Source organism: Tachyglossus aculeatus, chromosome 7 (genome assembly GCF_015852505.1).
Source record: "Tachyglossus aculeatus isolate mTacAcu1 chromosome 7, mTacAcu1.pri, whole genome shotgun sequence".
NCBI classification, from domain to species: domain Eukaryota; kingdom Metazoa; phylum Chordata; class Mammalia; order Monotremata; family Tachyglossidae; genus Tachyglossus; species Tachyglossus aculeatus.
Window position 1 is genome coordinate 26,183,943 of NC_052072.1, and position 18,043 is coordinate 26,201,985.

General features: G+C 50.0%; 1 protein-coding gene across 1 annotated transcript in view; it reads right to left on the reverse strand.

The window, feature by feature from the left end:
- Window positions 1-17,710, reverse strand: part of NFASC (neurofascin) — a 174,164-nt gene extending 156,454 nt beyond the window's left edge. Inside the window, exon 1 of the mRNA XM_038748731.1 lies at window positions 17,672-17,710. The gene's annotated coding sequence lies outside the window, so the exon portion shown is untranslated. The remainder of the gene's footprint in view (window positions 1-17,671) is intronic.
- Between the last annotated feature and the right edge of the window lie 333 nt (window positions 17,711-18,043).

The window sequence follows — 18,043 nt, forward strand, 5'->3', positions numbered from 1 at the left end:
TAACCTCCCCACTGCTTAGAACAGTGCTTTGCACATAGTAAGTGCTTAATAAATGCCATCATTATTATTATTATTATTATTACACAAGTGCTGTGGGGCTGGGAGGGGGGATGAAGAGAGGGAGCAAGTCAGGGTGATACAGTAGAGAGTAGAAGAGGATAGGAGGGTTTAGTCAGGGAAGGTCTCTTGTCCAGAGTACTATTCACCACAACCCAACTGCTCAGCTCCAACCGGGTCCCCCTCCTCCCTAACAACCCCCACCCAATTTCCCATCACCACAGAAGCCAGGTAAGAGTAGCCACGATCCTGATTAGAGGCCAACTTGGCCCTCCGACTCCGGGAGAGGGAGAAGGACACTCCACCCAGTCCAGAAGCCAGGATATGCCTGCGGGAGCAGACGAGACATCTCCCACAGCATCAGGAACCACGATCTCCAGGTGACTAATTCCATCCAAATGGGAAGCTTGCGATCCTTTACACTGATTTTTGTCCCAGCCGCGGGCCTGCCTTGCCTTTCTAGAGGCCCAGAGCTGACAGAGAGAGCACCGAGATGCAGGGGACTGAGAATGGGGTTGGTTGGCTGACCGGGACCAGGAGGCATAAAGGATCTTGGAACAAAATTAAAGACAGGGCTTGGCTCATCCCGAGAGTTGCCCCAATCCTGCCAGTTGCAAAGCTTCTATCTCTGACTTTGACCAAGGCTCTTGATATCCCACATCCTCACCAGCCAGTGACACACAGCTCTAACTCACCCAGGAATCCCTTCCTCCAGACATGCAAACCACGAAAACATGCAGGGAACAGGAGTGCATGCATACACATGTACACACACACACCGCAACTGCGTTCCTAGACCCGAGCCCCCCATCTGTCCCTCCCTCTCCCATCCCATCTACATGCTCCTGTTCACAGACTGTCCATCTAATTCTAGACAATACCTGGCGCTTAATAAATAATGACCCGCTGGAGGGTTAGCTCTGATTACTCACCTCATTAGCAGTGAGGCCAGGAGGGACAAAGGCTCTCTGCTGTGGGAACAGCTGGGAGCCAGGTGGAAGATGAGGAATGGGAGAGATCACAATCCCTAAATCTAGGTGGCAGCCAGTGTGGATGGAGGATATGAAGGGGGAAGGAGTTCTAAGCCACAGGGAGAATGTGGGCAAGGGGTTGGTGGTGGGATAGATGACAAGATACAAAGAGTAGTTTGGCATTAGAATAGCAGACTGGGCGGACTGGGCTGTAGTAGGAGATCTGTGAGTTAGCTAACAGGAAGAGCTGATTGACAGCCTTAAAGTCAATGGTAAGGAGTTTCTTTGATGTGGAGGCGGGTGGGCAGGTGGGTACACTGAGCCCAGAGGATTTGGCAGCTTCTCCTGGACCTTGGGCTCACTCAGTGTTAAAGCTGAGATGCCCCCCTGGGCGTGTCAGAAGGAGCAATGGAAAAAAAAGAGCCAGTCTATATGAGGAGAAGAAGCTGCAGGAATCTGGGGGTATAGTAGAGCATTGCTTCCAACAGACAGGGGAAGGGAGAGGGGCAAGGCCTGTGTGGGAGGCCCTTGGCTCCCCTGTGAATCCCGCTCCCCAGAAGTGTCGGGGGAGGGAAAAAGGGAGGAAGGGGGTGGGAACAAGGAGGAGGCAGAGCTCCATTTCCACAGAGATAAGCAGAGGTGGGGATGGAGGATGCCCTGGTTGTCAGGTGGACTGGAGCCCCACGGCCTGTCACCATGTTTCGGGGGCTCTTCACCACCTCTTATGCCACAAGTAGGGTCGGGCAACCCTGGAAACACCAGTCCTTGTAAGTTTCTGCCCAGTCATTCATTCACTCATTTAATTGTATTTATTGAGTGCTTACGGTGTGGAGAGCCGTGTACTAAGCTCTTGAGAAAGCACAATACAACTATAAACAGTGACATTCCTCCCCACAGTGCTTTACTATGACCCGAGATTCTTGCAGCTTCTTCTCCTCATACAGACTGGCTCATTCTCCCATTACTCCTCCGACTCGCACGGGGGGAATTCATTCATTCAATCATATTTAATAATAATAATGATGGCATTTATTAAGCACTTACTATGTGCAAAACATTGTTCTAAGCGCTGGGGAGGTTACAAGGTGATCAGGTTGTCCCACGGGGGGCTCACAGTCTTAATCCCCATTTTACAGATGAGGGAACTGAGGCACAGAGAAGTTAAGTGACTTGGCAAAGTCACACAGCTGACAGTTGGCAGAGCAGAGATTTGAACCCATGACCTCTTTCCACTGAGCCACACTGCTTCTCATTTTTGAGTATTTATTGAGTGGTTACTATGTGCAGAGCACCGTACTAAGTGCTTGGAAGGGAATCTCAGCTTTAACACTGAGTGAGCCCAAGGGACCATGAGAAGCTGCCAAATCCTTGGAGGTCAATGACTACTGAAGAAAGGGAGCGCCCAGCCCAAGTGCCCTTGGTCAGGGGCATACTACAGTGCCACCCTTCCTTTGACAAGAGGGCAGAGCAGGTAGCCTGGCTGGGCAAGACCTTGGGACAGAAAAGGGCTCCATCAGCCGTACCAATCATGCCATTCCAAAACTGCCAAAACTGCTGCCAAAAGGGCAACAATCCCTCCAGAGGCTGGGCCGCTGGATCCTGCAGCTGTCAATCACGGAGGCAGGGGTGTTGTGGCCCCAATTAAGCTCACACTTGCTCCATGTGTGGGAGCAACCATTAAACTCAGGTAAGTAAGACAGGTTGGAATGGGGCACGACCTCTCCGGGAGCTGAGGAAGATACAGATGATGGACAGGGATTTCTCCATGCGGAGACTTGGGGATGGACTGGGCAGAAGCTTATGAGGACTGGTGTTTCCATGGTTGCCCGGCCCTACTTGTGGCACAAGTTGCTAGTCAGCTTAACATCCAGTGGTGTAAGGTGACAGCCAAGGGACCAGAATAATAATAATAATAATATTTAAGCGCTTACTATGTGCCAAGCACTGTTCTAAACACTGGGGTAGATACAAGGTAATCAGGTTGCCCCATGTAGGGCTCACAGACTTCATCCCCATTTTACAGATGAGGTAACAGGCACAGAGAAGTTAAGTGACTTGATCAAAGTCACGCAGCTGACAAGTGGCAGAGGCGGGATTAGAACCCACGACCTCTAACTCCCAAGCCCATGCTCTTTCCACTAAGCCACGAACCCCAGGCTGGGTCAGGAGAGAGCATGGGGATGAGGCAAAGCAATCCATCATTATGGTAAAAATCCACACGTGGCAATCCATCAACAATTCTGTTGATGGGAAAGCCAAAAATGCTCTAGTTCTTCCGTTTTTGCCACCAGCAGTCATGGCCCTCACGGGACCACGGGATAAAAGTGTATTAAAGTATATTCAGATGCAAAGCGACTGCAGGCCTTGCATCAACAGGCTTTATCAATCAATCAATTGTATTTATTGAGCGCTTACTGTGTGCAGAGCACTGTACTAAGTGCTTGGGAAGTACAAGTTGGCAACATATAGAGACAGTCCCTACCCAACAGTGGGCTCACAGTCTATGCCCTGCTCCACACGCAGTGGGTGACCCATCAGTGACAACATCCTTCCCTCCACCCAGGGAAGGGTCCTGTCAACTTGCCATGGGCAGCACAAGCTGCTGACGACTTCATCGGGTCTAGGCCCCCAGCCCTCCACCCCCAACTCACCACTCTTGTGCAAACATGCATACACACAGCCACACAAGCGTCCTGTACACTCTTCGCCTAATCCACCCTGGCCCTCCCACTCACAGTCTTAAGCCTAGCCAGAGCCCATAATGAAGCTCATTGGGGGCAAGGAACCTGTCTTTCAACTCTGTTATATTGTGCTCTCCAAAGCACTTAGTACAGTGTTCTGCACAGTCAGTGCTCAATAAATACTATTGATTGACTACTGTATTTGTGTCATGTTTCCTTGCAGTCTTTTGGGTTCTGGCCACTCAGTGGCACAAGCACACATTGTGGATAGGGAATGTGTCTTTATTCTATTTATTTATTCTATTTATTTTATTTTGTTAATATGCTTTGTTTTGTTGTCTATCTCCCCCTTCTAGACTGTGAGCCCGCTGTTGGGTAGGGACCGTCTCTATATGTAGCCAACTTGTACTTCCCAAGCGCTTAGTACAGTGTTCTGCACACAGTAAGCGCTCAATAAATACGATTGAATGAATAATAGTAATAATAATAACAACAATGGTATTTGTTAAGCACTTACTATGTGCCAAGCACTGTTCTAAGCACTGGAGGGGGATATAAGGTAATCAGGTTGTCCCACGTGAGGCTCACAGTCTTAATCCCCATTTTACAGATGAGGTAACTCAGGCACAGAGACATTAAATGACTTGCCCAAAGTCACACAGCTGACAAGTGGTGGAGCCGGGACTGAGGATTGTCAGAGGAACCCACAACCTCTGACTCCCAAGCTCGGGCTCTTTCCACTGAGCCATGCTGCTTCCATGCATCCACGGTACTGCTTCTGCTGCCATGCCTTGGCCATCCAGGATTCAAACTCCTAAAAGGGCATGCATGGGAAGGTGGAAGTTGCCCAGCCCCAGCAAGAGTTCAGTAAGGTTTGGCTTGGGCCAGTCCAACGGGGTCAAAGCCCTCACTCTGAGTCCCCAAAACACATACACACACATTCATTTGACCAGTCTCCCTAATCTTTGTCACAGGAAACCAGGCAGATGTCAATCTAGAACCATCACCTTCTCACCTCTCGCTATTGGGCATCTGGGACAGTTGAAGCCGTCGAGGTCAAGTTCTTGGCCCAGGGTTCTGGCCACTCACTGGCACAAGCACACATAGCCAAGAAGCCATGCATGCACGGTAGAGCTCTTGCTGTCACGCCTTAGTCATCCAGGGTTCAAACGGCTCCTAAAAGGGGGTGCAGGGGAAGGCGGGAGTTGCCCGAACTCAGCAAGACTCAGCCAGGTCGAGCTTGGGCCAATCCCATGGGGTCCAGGCCTTCAGACTTCATTCCTTCAATCGTATTTATTGAGCGCTTACTGTGTGCAAAGCACGGTACTAAGCGCTTGGGAAGTACAAATCGGCAACATATAGAGACAGTCCCTACCCAACAACGGGCTCACAGTCTAGAAGGGGGACAACAAAACAAAACATGTAGACGGGTGTCAAAACTGTCAGAATAAATAGAATTATAGACTTGGTCCAGAAACAGAAACACATACACAAGTCCCACTCTGCACCACCAAAAACCAGATGGATGTTGATCTAGAACCATTACCTCTCAGTCGGACACCTGGGAGAATAGAAGGCTCTGAGGTCAAGATCTCGGGCCACCAGCCAAATCTAGGCAGGGGAAGGGCTGCCTGTCCACTGCAGTGTATCAAGAACACTCGGGCTGGTTCACACAGCAGGACCCCAGAGCCTGAGGTAGGTTCTCCCACCAACCCACTCCCATCAGGGGATGTGAAGGGGGGAGAAACGATATCACTGGAAAGGTGAGATTTTTCTGGTTGCCCCGATTTCAGGGAAATCTATTCCAGCTGCAGTTTTCCCAGGCCCTGCCATGCACTCCTCCAGGTGTACCAGAGCCGACCCCCTCCAGGACCGTAGACCCAGGACCGCACACATCTGGACTGGCGTCACCGGACTATGCACACAAAAGCCAATGGATCCCTAACAGGCCCCCATTGTTGCCGACTCGGGGAGGAATCTGAAAGCAAGATTTCATGCTCCCTGACACCAAGGGACAAGAAGAAAATATTTCTACCCCACTCCATCCACGTCCCACCATCCCCCCTGCAAACTTAGCCTTGACAGAGCCCCCTTCAGCATAACGTCAGCTTCAGCACTAGGCTCTTCCAACGTGACAGCCACACTTCATTCATCATAAAGGGGCCACTGTCAATATAGCCTTGGAGATGGCTGGTACTAGCTTGCCCTATACATGGGACTCCTTGGAGAGATGTACACACAAACTTTCACAAATCCCAGAAGGCCATCCCCCTGCCTCCAGGCAAGATCGTCCCAAACTCAGTTTTGACTCAAGCTGAGCCCAAAGGGCACACGTGTGTGGATGAAAGGTTAACCCATCGATCTAGCTGCATATCGACAGCAGATACTGAACTCACTTTGTTTCAGCAGTTTTTGGATTAACACTGTAGTCTTGATCTCATGAAGGTCATTCTGATTCTTCTTTCCATCTTCCAACTCAGGCCTCCACCAACCTTCGACCCGGGAACCCTTCAGATTAGGGACCCCCAGAGAGGGGAAAGACGTGGAGACAGGAGAGAAGGGTTGGCATCAGAGGGCTTCAGAAGCCAGTGGTAGTCTGTGGAAGATGTATGTCTCTCCCATCTAGAATGCCACTCCTACTGAGATCAACATTTCCACCCAACAGGGGCCTAATGCCAACCCAAAACCAGCCCCGGGGCCCCTCTCTTAGATCCCCATCTGTCCTTTTTTGGTTGCTGCAGTGCACTTCTTGTGAGAGCAAGAGAACCGGGACAAAGTCAGGGACAGAAAAAGGATCAAGACAATTAGCACAGACAGCTGGCTCAGATCTCACCTGAGACTTTGCAAACTCATCCCCACTCCAGTAGGTTTTGGAATCCAAGATAAGAGTCAGGGCCATGCCTTTATGTTCAAGAGAGAAGGAGTAAAGCCATGGACAGTGGCCGGTTGGGGTGGGGCGGGGGGCGCATTATGGGCCTCAGATGACCTCCTCTATCTGTAGCTGCCAAACAAGATGTTACCTGCTTTTTCCGGGGATGGATCCGGGGCCAAAAATGGACAGTGTGCAACCCACAGAGCTGCTTTGAAATGTTAGAGAACCATTGAACCCTCAAAGGGTAGCCAAAGAACTGAGAATTTTCCTCCAACATCCTCTCACCTCACATCCACAGACCTACAACCTCAACCGGGCTCCAATTCCCATTTTAAATTTTCATCACTGGTGCCAGAATCTAATAATAATAATTACTGCGGTATTTGTTAAGCGTTTGCTGTGTGTCAGGCACTATACTAAGCGCTGGGGTGGATACAAGCAAATCGGTTTGGGCACAGTCCCACATTGGGCTCAGAGTCTCAATCCCCATTTTACAGATGAGGTAACTGAAGCCCAGAGAAGCGAAGTGACTTATCCAAGGTCACACAACAGGCAAGTGGCAGAGCCTGGATTAGAACCCACGACCTTCTGACTCCCAGGGCAGTGTTCTGTCCACTATGCCTTGCTGCTTCACCAAGGACAAACCCTTATTCTGACTTTCATTCGATGTAAAAAGTTCCTTTCGTTCTTTTCCCAGAGGTAAGTCAGATGCCCTGTCGGGTAGAGAAGCAGCGTGGCTCAGTGGAAAGAGCCAGGGCTTTGGAGTCAGACGTCATGGGTTCAAAGCCCGGCTCCCCACTTGTCAGCTGTGTGACTTTGGGCAAGTCACTTCACTTCTCTGGGCCTCAGTCACCTCCTCTGGAAAATGGGGATTAAGACTGTGAGCCCCCTGTGGGACAACCTGATCACTTTGTAACCTCCCCAGCGCTTAGAACAGTACTTTGCACATAGTAAGCGCTCAATAAATGTCATTATTATTATTATTATCATTATCTCCTCGGACAGAGCCTGAGAAAAAGGGAAGCCTGGTTGGCGAGTCCGTTTCAGAACCCCGGACAGCGGTACGTACGGCTCGCCCCCCGCCTTTCATTCATTCAGTCGGATTTATTAATAATAATGATGGCATTTGTTAAGCGCTTACTATGTGCCAAGCACTGTTCTAAGCTCTGGAGAAGATATAAGGTAATCAGGTTGTCCCTATGCGGCTCACAGTCTTCATCCCCATTTTCCACATGAGGGAACTGAGGCCCAGAGACGTGAAGTGACTTGCCCAAAGTCACACAGCTAACAAGTAGAGGAGCCGGGATTAGAACCCATGACCTCTGACTCCCAAGCCCGTGCTCTTTCCTCTGAGCCACGCTGCTTCTCTATTAAGCCCTTACTGTGTGCTGAGCACTGTACTAAGCGCTTGGGAAAGAACAATATGTTGCCAGCTTGTACGTCCCAAGCGCTTAGTACAGTGCTCTGCACACAGTAAGTGCTCAATAAATACGTTGAATGAACAATACTACAATAAAAAGTGACCATCCCTGCCCACAATGAGCTCACAGTCTAGAGGTGGGGACATCAATACAAATAAATAAAATGACATATACATAAGTACTGTGGTACTGGGAGATTGTGGCGAAGAGCAAACGGAGCAAGTTAGGGTGACACAGAAGGGAGTGGGAGATGAGGAAAAGTGGGGCTTAGTTTGGGAAGGCCTCTTGGAGGAGATTTGCCTTCAATAAGGCTTTGAGGTGGAGGGGAGTCTGTCAGATTTAAGAAGGATGGGTGTTCCAGGTCAGAAGCAGGACGTGGGCCGGGGTTAATGATGAGAAGTGATATCGAGGCACAGTGAGAAGGTTAGCACCAGAGGAGTGAAATATGCAGGCTGAGTTGTAGGAGAGAAGCTTGGTTGAGGTAGGAGGGGGCAAGGTGATTGTAAGCTTTAAAGGCAATGGAGAGTTTTTGTTTGATACGGAGGCAGACAGGCAACCAGTGGAAATTTCTGAGGAAGGAGGGGTGACACGTCCTGATCATCTCTGAAGAAAGATGATCCATGGAGCAGTGTGAAGTATGGACTGGAGGGGGGAGAGGCAGGAGTTTGGGAGGTCAGAAAGGAGGCGGATGCAGTAATCTAGGCGGGATACGATGAGTGATTGTATTAACGTGGTAGCAGTTTGGATGGAGAGGAAAGGGTGGATTTTAGCGAGGTGGGGTCTTGATGGGCTGGGTAGGGCCGAGTCCACCTGTGGGGCTTCTCAGGTGAGAAGGATGAAGGAGAGAGAAGGGCATGGTGGGTTTGCCTATTCCAACCACTCATTCTTGGGGCAAGGGTTCTCCTAAATCAAAGGGCAGAGCCACCACCTAATGTCTTGCTTAGCAGCGTGAATCAGTGGAAAGAGCACGGGCTTTGGAGTCAGAGGTCATGGGTTCAAATCCCAGCTCCACCTATTGTCAGCTGTGTGACTTTGGGCAAGTCACCTAACTTCTCTGTGCCTCAGTTACCTCATCTGGAAAATAGGGATTAAGACTGTGAGCCCCCCGTGGGACAACCTGATCACCTTGTAACCTCCCCAGCGCTTAGAACAGTGCTTTGCACATAGTAAGCGCTTAATAAATGCCATCATCATTATTATTATTTAACAAATGTGCTAGCCAAACCAAACTAGAGACAGGAAAGCAGAAAAATGCTGGGCAGACAAGCTCGATCCTTAGTGGGAACCCAAAAACTCCAGTCCCAGAGAAAACCAGGCCGTTGGTAGAAGCCCTAGATCTTCAAAGCTAGGGATCGTGTTTATTTACTCTACTGTACTCTCCCAAGTCCTTAGTACAGTCCTGCACATAATAACCCCCTCTAGATTGCAAGCTAGTTTGGACAGGGAACATAACTACCAATTCTGCTGCAGAAGCAGCGTGGCTCAAGAGAAGCAGCGTGGCTCAGTGGAAAGAGCATGGGCTTGGGGGTCAGAGGTTATGGGTTCAAATCCCGGCTCCGCCACTTGTCAGCTGTGTGACTTTGGGCAAGTCACTTAACTTCTCTGGGCCTCAGTTACCTCCTCTGCAAAATGGGGATTAAGACTGTGAGCCCCACGTGGGACAACCTGATCGCCTTGCTTCCCTCCAGCGCTTAGAACAGTGCTTTGCACATAGTAAGCACTTAATAAATGCTATCATTATTATTAATGTACTTTCCCAAGCATTTGGTACTGCTCTGCACACACAAAGCAGTCAAATGCCAGTGATGACGATGGGCAGGAAACGTATCTACTAACAATGTCATTGCGTACTCTCTCAAGTGCTTAGTCCATTGCTCTGCACATAGTAAGCGCTCAATAAATACCATTTAATTGGTTGAATAAGCTCTCAAATGTCACTGGTTGATTCAGGAGCCCTGAGAGGTCATATTTTCTTTTCTATCTGCCTGCCTTCATACAGAGCATCCCGATTATCCTAGACAGGTGGGAGTAATAATAATAATAATAATAATAATAATAATAATAATAATAATAATTTTGGTATTTGTCAAGTGCTTCCTGTGTGCCAAGCACTGTTCTAAGCTCTGGAGAAGATACAAGGTAATCAGGTTGTCCCACATGGGGCTCACAGTCTTAATCCCCATTTTCCAGATGAGGTAACTGAGGCACAGAGAAGTTAAGTGACTTGCTCAAAGTCACACAGTTGATAAGTGGCGGAACCAGGATAAGAACCCATGATCTCGGACTCCCAAGCCCGCGCTCTTTCCACTGAGCCACGCTGCTTCTCTAATGGCATCTCTAATGGAGTAATGGCAATTATTGAGCACCCACTGGGTGCAATGCACCGTACTAATCATTTGGGAAAGAATCCCTTGCCCATAAAAAGCTTACATACTAATAGGGGACACAAGCTGCTGGAATATCATGGCATAGTGGATAGAGCACAGGCCTGGGAATCAGAAGGTCATGGGTTTTAATCCCAGCTCCTCCACTTCCCTACTGTGTGACCTCAGGCAAGTCACTTAACTTCTGTGTGTCTCAGCTCCCTCCTCTGTAAAATGGGGATTAAGACTCTGAACCCAATGTGAGACCAACTGGTACTTCCCAAGCGCTTAGTACAGTGCTCTGCACACAGTAAGTGCTCAATAAATACGATTGAATGAATGAATGAACGAGAATGACTGTGTCAAATCCAATCACTTTGCATCTACCCCAGAACACTGCTTGGCATACAATAAGTGCTTAAAAAATTTGACACCCCTCGCTGCTGGAAAATGCTTCCCTTCATCTACCCTAAATCCCTCTGCTGCTCCTTAACCCATTTCCTTGCATTCTATTCTCATGGATGATGATAATCGTGCTTATTAAGCACTTACTATATGGTAAGGGCTGGTAGTTGCAGGATAATCAAGCGGGAGAGATTTTTCAGATTTACAAGACCTCATTTTACAGATGAGAAAACTGTGGCCAAGTGTCCCAAATCCGGTTCACAAAGCAGACCAGTGGCAGTGGAAGAACTGGGACTGGAACCCAGGCTCCTGATTCCCAGGCCAATACTTTTCCCACCACTGGCCATGATAGCAAGAAGGCTGCTTTCTTCCACATCAACAGACATATGGGCTTTACAAGATGAGGACACTTACAAATGCTGCAAAACCATGTAGCAGGGTCCCTGATGCAAACACAGTCTTTCTGACAAATGTGCTTAGGATGGCTGTTTAGATCCTAGTAGCCTGGGAAGATGTCAGTGAAGAAACAAAATTATAACCTTCTTCCCAACAAAGGTATCCACCGAGTCCCCCTCAGGAAGTCCCAGAAAGAGAGCGAGCCCCTCTCTCTCAGGTCTGTCAAGCTCAAGCCAGACGACTCAGTGCATCTCCTGGAAACCATAAGTCCTTTTCTTCATTTCCCCCATCCCCCAAATATCTGGCTTGGAGATCTATTGGCTGAGAGTCAGTGACATCTTAAAGAAGCCTCCCTCTCCTCCAGTCCCTGTTTCAAGGGCAAAGCTTCTTAGGTTCCATCACAGCACTCCTTCCTGTCTGGGAAGTGATGTGGTCTCGTGGAAAGAGCCCAGGACTGAGCCTAATTCCATCCCCACCACTTGTCTGCTGAATGGCCTTGGTCAAGACACTTCCCTTCTCAGTGCCTCAGTTTCCTCACCTGTAAAATAGAGCTTCAGTGCTTGTTCTCCCTTCCCCTTAGACTGTGAACCCCATGGTGGATAGGGACTGTGCCTGATAAGATTATGTTGTGCTTACCACAATACTTAGTACAGTGCTTGGCATATAGTAAGTGCTCAACAAATCTCACTATTGTTATTATTGGTACTAATCCTAGGTGACATGAGGGAAACCGAAAGGCAGGAAGACAAAGTAAGAAATTTAACAAAGACAGCCCCAGCATCAGCTCTCAAAGGTTGTACTCATTGCTCTGTTTTGGTGTCTCATCTGAACCCTGTTTATCGATTTAGCTCTGTTTACTGTCAGCCTAAGAGGGTCTGAGGACCAACTCTCCCCCCAGCCCTTAATTAAATCCATTAGAACAGATTGGGGCTTTCTTTTCAGGATCTGGAAAAATTAACAACATGATTAGCATCATAATGAAAAGAGAAGCCACCGGGGCTGCTGCCCTGGGAAGAGAAGAGGAGGGGCTGCCCCAGAGAAGGGGAAGGAATGAAGAGGGCTGAGAGAGCAGGTGAAAGAGACAGATGCTCCAGCAGCTGCTTTGGAGGGGAGGAGACGGATGGTGGTGGGTGGGAAGAGATGGGTGGGAGACAGAGAATCACACTGCCCCCCAAAACTGCTTATACTTCTTGGTTTGTAAGAGAAAGATGTTTGTGGAAAAGGAGGGTCATGCAGGTGGGCCGATTTGGGACCCCTGATTGTCGCAGCAGCAGTGGACGGGACTCAGGGTAAGGGTGCGAGAGAGAATGGTGGTGTCTGCTTACCCAAGCAACACCTGAAGCTGGTCACTGCTTCTAGCTCCTGTCCCCCGACTCCCCTCCCAGCCTACGACCCTGGAGAACGGGAACTGGGTTCCTAAGATTTGCCCTTCCAAGTCTTGGCGTTGCAGAGTGGGCGGCACTCCACATCACACAACCAGGCCAAATCACCTCACAGGCTCAGCCAATGTCATTGGACAGAACGTCCAGGGGAGACAATAACCCTTGCGGGGCCAATTCAGCTCTGATGAGCGGTTGGGAAGGGAAAGACAAGAGCCCAGGCCCCAGCTCATTTCCTTGGTGATTTCTAAAAACAACAACCGTGTTTCCCCTTCCTAGGTTCGGTTACTATATGACTAGCCTACCAGGAAAAGACAGCAAGAGACATTCTCTTCCTCGGTCCCAGGCCCCTGTCTGGTCTGTGGGGAAAATGAAAAAAATTGTGGATGGCCTTCTCAGAGTAAACAAACCAGGAACACTCTCAACACTGTTAGCCCTGTGCCTCTGACAGCTCCTTAACAAGCATCCCCCCAAAAATCAGAGAACTCCCATTTCCCCAGATGTAACAGGATGAGGGTTAAGCCTGGTTTTCGCAAATCTTGCCAGGGTCCACAATTGAGGCAGCCCCCTCCTCCACAGCCACCAGGCACTTCAGAAAAGCCTGACACTTGCACATCACTAAAGTTTGTTTCCTTATAGAAAAGCAGTGTGGTCTAGTGGAAAGAGCATGGACCCGGGATCCAGAGGCCCTGGGCTCTAATCCCTGCTCCACTACTTGTCTGCTGTGTGACCATGGGCAAGTCACTTAACTTCTCTGTGCCTCAGTTTCTTCATCTGTAAAACGGGGATTAAGGCAGTGAACGCCATGTGGGACAGGGACTGTGTCTAACCTGAATACCTTGAATCTATCCCAGTCTTTAGTACAGTGCCTGGCACAAAGTAAGCACTTATGAGTCACAATTATTCTAATAATAATAGTTATTATTATAAAACCAGGTCCTTATTCCACTGCATGCTCCTTCCTACCCAACAGTCCTGGGTTCCAAGCCAGTCACTCAAGTTGTCATCTCGTCACTCAACTGACCCTCTCCCTCCTCCCCAAAAGCCTCTCCACACTCAACCTTCTCCAAAGAGACTTGATTTCAGGGTCAGCCCCAATGCACCTTCTGGACCTCAGATCAACGGGCTGTACCACCAGCTCCTGAAGCTAATTCCACATGGCTAATTTCACCCAAAGGATCACAGTCTCCACCATCCGTCCTTTGTTTCTCACTAAGGATGAAATCCATGTGAGTGGGCATTAATAACGTTATTTGTTACGTGCTTACTAGGTGCCAAGCACTGTACTAAGTATTGGGAGTAGATGCAAGATAATCAAGTCAGACACAATCCTTGTCCCTTATGAGGGTCACAGCCTAAGTAGGAGGGAAAATGGACTTAAACCCTCACTTGACATGGGAGGAAAGTGAGGCATACAGAAGTTAAGAGACTTGTCCAAGGTCACACAGCAGGCAAGTGGTGGAGCCAGAATTAGAATCCAGGTCCGCTGAATGTCAGGTCCATGATCTTTCCACTATGCCACAATTCCCAAATCCTCCCTATTGCCCGAGATTCCCCATTCCAAGGATAGTCCCTCATCTGTTCCACGGGCCCTAAGAGTATATCACTATCAGCATCCTGGGGGCCAAAGAGGGATTTGAGCCATGGAGATGGTAGATCCGGGCAATGGCTGCCCTGGAACTGATCTGGCCTTAGAGAAGCCCAGATTCCATTCATGCCAAAGAACATTGGACACAGAGTCCCACCCCCTCCCCAAGCCATGGCCCTTATCAGAGCCAGTGAGGAAGCACAGCCCCTACCCAGGAAGTTTAGCTTTTCAGGTCTGACCTGAGCTCTGCTGCTGCCCCCCAAGCAAGATGTTTTTTCTCTCTGGAGCTCAGTTTACCCCTCCATGGCCAACGTGCACCCTCACTGTGGTAAATAAATTCCACGGCCCAGCATGAGTTCTAGCCAACATAATCCTATCCACCCTGGATCAACCCTCTCTAGAAGAGAATTGGGGTGTCCTCTCCTCTTTTCGATAACAATGGTGGGCTGCAGACAAAAGGGACCCGTGAACATAAGCCCTCTCAGGCATCCAACACCATTAAGACAGGCAGAGAATGAAGACAAGGAGAGCTAGCAGAGGGGCTGTAGTATCTGTCCCCTGTTGAGAGGCTGGCAGAGTAAAAGCATTTCGAGCTGGAGTGGGGACCGGTGGGTAGCCACGGAGAGGGGATTTGCAGTGTGGAAGCTGACCCAGCTGGCTACAGTAAATCCTTCGTTTAAGCTTCAAGTATTAATTCGAGCACCTGGGAGAGAGGAATCGGGCCCATCACCTTTAAAAACGGTGAGTAATTTCTAGCCCCTAGCATATATTCATGCACTGAGTCTCTCCCTTTCATTCCCCCACCCCTTGCACACAGATACAGACACACACACAGCTCTTGTTTTATCCAGAGAGAAAGTGGAGACATCACTTCTTGATAAACCCCAGCCTAACCAGGACAATTCAATAGCCACCCAAACCCTGCCCCCTCCCTGTTCTGAGTCATTCAGTGAATCCACAGAGAGAGGTTTCCTATAACAAGCACCTCCAGCCTCCTGCTCCTCCTCCCAGCACCCGTTTCTCTCCAAGATGCAGCCCTAATACTCTACCTAGCCTGCTTTTACCTCCCGCAGCCCACCCTGGTCCCTCGGGGCAGTGCCCTCTTGGGCTCTGGAGCTGAGCTGGGCCTCAGCTCCCCATCTTCCGTCCTTTCATCTCGATGCCAATCGATGAATGCCCACCTGGGCCTTGCCTAAGATCTGTCCAGGGCTTTTAAGGGGAGACGCAGCACTGGAGGCGGCGGACTGGTCCAAAGGAGCATCCTCGCCCTCCCAGACGGGTGTGGGGGAAAAAGAGCGGGGAAGGAAGGAAGGCGAAGAGAAGGTTCTCCCCCGAGCTGGGGGGCAAGGGGCATCTACCCCATGGGCAGGCTCAGGGCATGATCCTGCCCGGCGACTAGGCTGCAAGTGATTCAGCACTCTCCCCGCAGCTGGTATCACCGCGGCCCTGACATACACAGCCCCTCCTGATGTCCAAAACCCATGGTTGAGGATGCCAAAAAAAAATAAATTCCTTCTTCCAAACCGTTTCTACTTCCATGACGGCTGCTTCCTCCTCTCCGCCCCACCTCCCTCCTCCTCCTCTTCATCCTGACGTCCGGGAGACCCTGAAACATTCATTCATTCATTCAATCGTATTTATTGAGCGTTTACTGTGTGCAGAGCGCTGTACTAAGCGCTTGGGAAGTACAAGGGTTGGCGACATATAGAGATGGCCCCTACCCAACAGCGGGCTCACAGTCTAGAAGGGGGAGACAGACAACAAAACGAGTAGACAGTCCTTAGCCCCTTCTTATCTTCTGACCTCCCAGCTCTCCCCCAGCCCCAGGGGGCCCAGGAGGAGGGCAGGGGTCCCAGGCTCCCCGAGGCCCGGAGCACTAGCCCCCCACCCCAAATCGGAGCCTGCGCGGGCCTCCCAGACCCGGGGGTGGGGAAAGCAAGGGAGAGAGGCCTATCTCCCCTCCTTCTAGACTGCGAGCCCGTTGCGGGTGAGGATTGTCTCTCTTTATTGCTGTATTGGACTTCCCAGCGCTTAGTCCAGTGCTCTGCACACAGCAGGCCCTCAAGAAATACGATTGAATGAATGAAGGCCTTCCCAGATTGAGCCCTCTCCTTCCTCTCCCCCTCCCCATCCCCCCAGCCTTACCTCCTTCCCCTCCCCACAGCACCTGTATATATGTATGTTTGTACGTATTTATTACTCTATTTATTTTATTTGTACATATTCTATTTATTTTATTTTGTTAATATGTTTTGTTCTCTGTCTTCCCCTCCTAGACTGTGAGCCCACTGTTGGGTAGGGACCGTCTCTCTATGTTGCCAACTTGTACTTCCCAAGCGCTTAGTCCAGTGCTCTGAACACAGCAAGTGCTCAATAAATACGATTGAATTAATGAATGAATGAAGGGCCCGCTGTTGGGTAGGGACAGTCTCTCTATGTCGCCAACTTGTACTTCCCAAGTGCTCAGTACAGTGCTCTGCACACAGTAAGCACTCAATAAATACGATTGAATGAGTGAATGAATGAAGGGCCCGCCGTTGGGTAGGGACCGTCTATGTTGCCAACTTGTACTTCCCAAGCACTCAGACCAGTGCTCTGCACACAGTAAGCGCTCAATACAGTTGAATGAATGAATGAATGAATGAAGGGCCCGCTGTTGGGTAGGGACCGTCTCTCTATGTTGCCATCTTGTACTTCCCAAACGCTCAGTCCAGTGCTCTGCACACAGTAAGCGCTCAATAAATACAGTTGAATGAATGAATGAATGATTGAAGGGCCTGCTGTTGGGTAGGGACCGTCTCTCTATGTTGCCAACTTGTACTTCCCAAGTGCTCAGTCCAGTGCTCTGCACACAGTAAGCGCTCAATAAATATGGTTGAAAGAAGGGCCTGCCGTTGGGTAGGGACCATCTCTCTATGTTGCTAACTTGTACTTCCCAAGCGCTCAATAAATACGATTGAATGAATGAATGAATGAATGAAGGGCCCGCAATTGGGTAGGGACCGTCTCTCTATGTTGCCAATTTGTACTTCCCAAGCGCTCAGTCCAATGCTCTGCACACAGTAAGCGCTCAATAAATATGGTTGAAAGAAGGGCCTGCCGTTGGGTAGGGACCATCTCTCTATGTTGCCAACTTGTACTTCCCAAGCGCTCAATAAATACGATTGAATGAATGAATGAATGAATGGCCCGCAATTGTAGGGACCGTCTCTCTATGTTGCCAATTTGTACTTCCCAAGCGCTCAGTCCAATGCTGTGCACACAGTAAGCGCTCAATAAATATGGTTGAATGAATGAATGAAGGGCCCGCTGTTGGGTAGGGACCGTCTCTCTATGTTGCCAACTTGTACTTCCCAAGCGCTTAGTCCAGTGCTCTGCACACAGTAAGCGCTCCAGAAATACGACTGAATGAATGAAGGGGGGGGGGGGCGTCTCTGGGAGGGATGGGCAGAGAGGGTTGGGAGGGGGATGGGATGGGTGGGTTTGGTGGATGGGGTGTGATGGCAGATGGGGAGGGGGCTGAGGGGTTGGCACTCACCTCCCGGTGGGCACCGGGCAGAGGATGCTCCGGGGCGGCGGTGGGTATCAGGAGCAGGACCAAGGCCAGGGCCGCTGTCCCCTTGCAGCTCCTCCTGCCTCCGGCAGCCGCATTAGGGCACTGAGCGGCCTGCGCGCCCCCGCCGCCCTGCGTGCGCGTCCCCGCCCCCCCAGGCGCGCTCACGAGCGGGTACCAGGATGAAGGCGAGCGCGTGCGCGCCGGGAGCCGCGGAGGGAAGGATGCTCCACCCTTTAGGCCCCTCCCCCTCCAGTTCCCCTTCATCATAATAGCAATCAATCAATCAATCAATCGTATTTTTTGTGTGCAGAGCACTGGACTAAGCGCTTGGGAAGTCCAAGTTGGCAACATAGA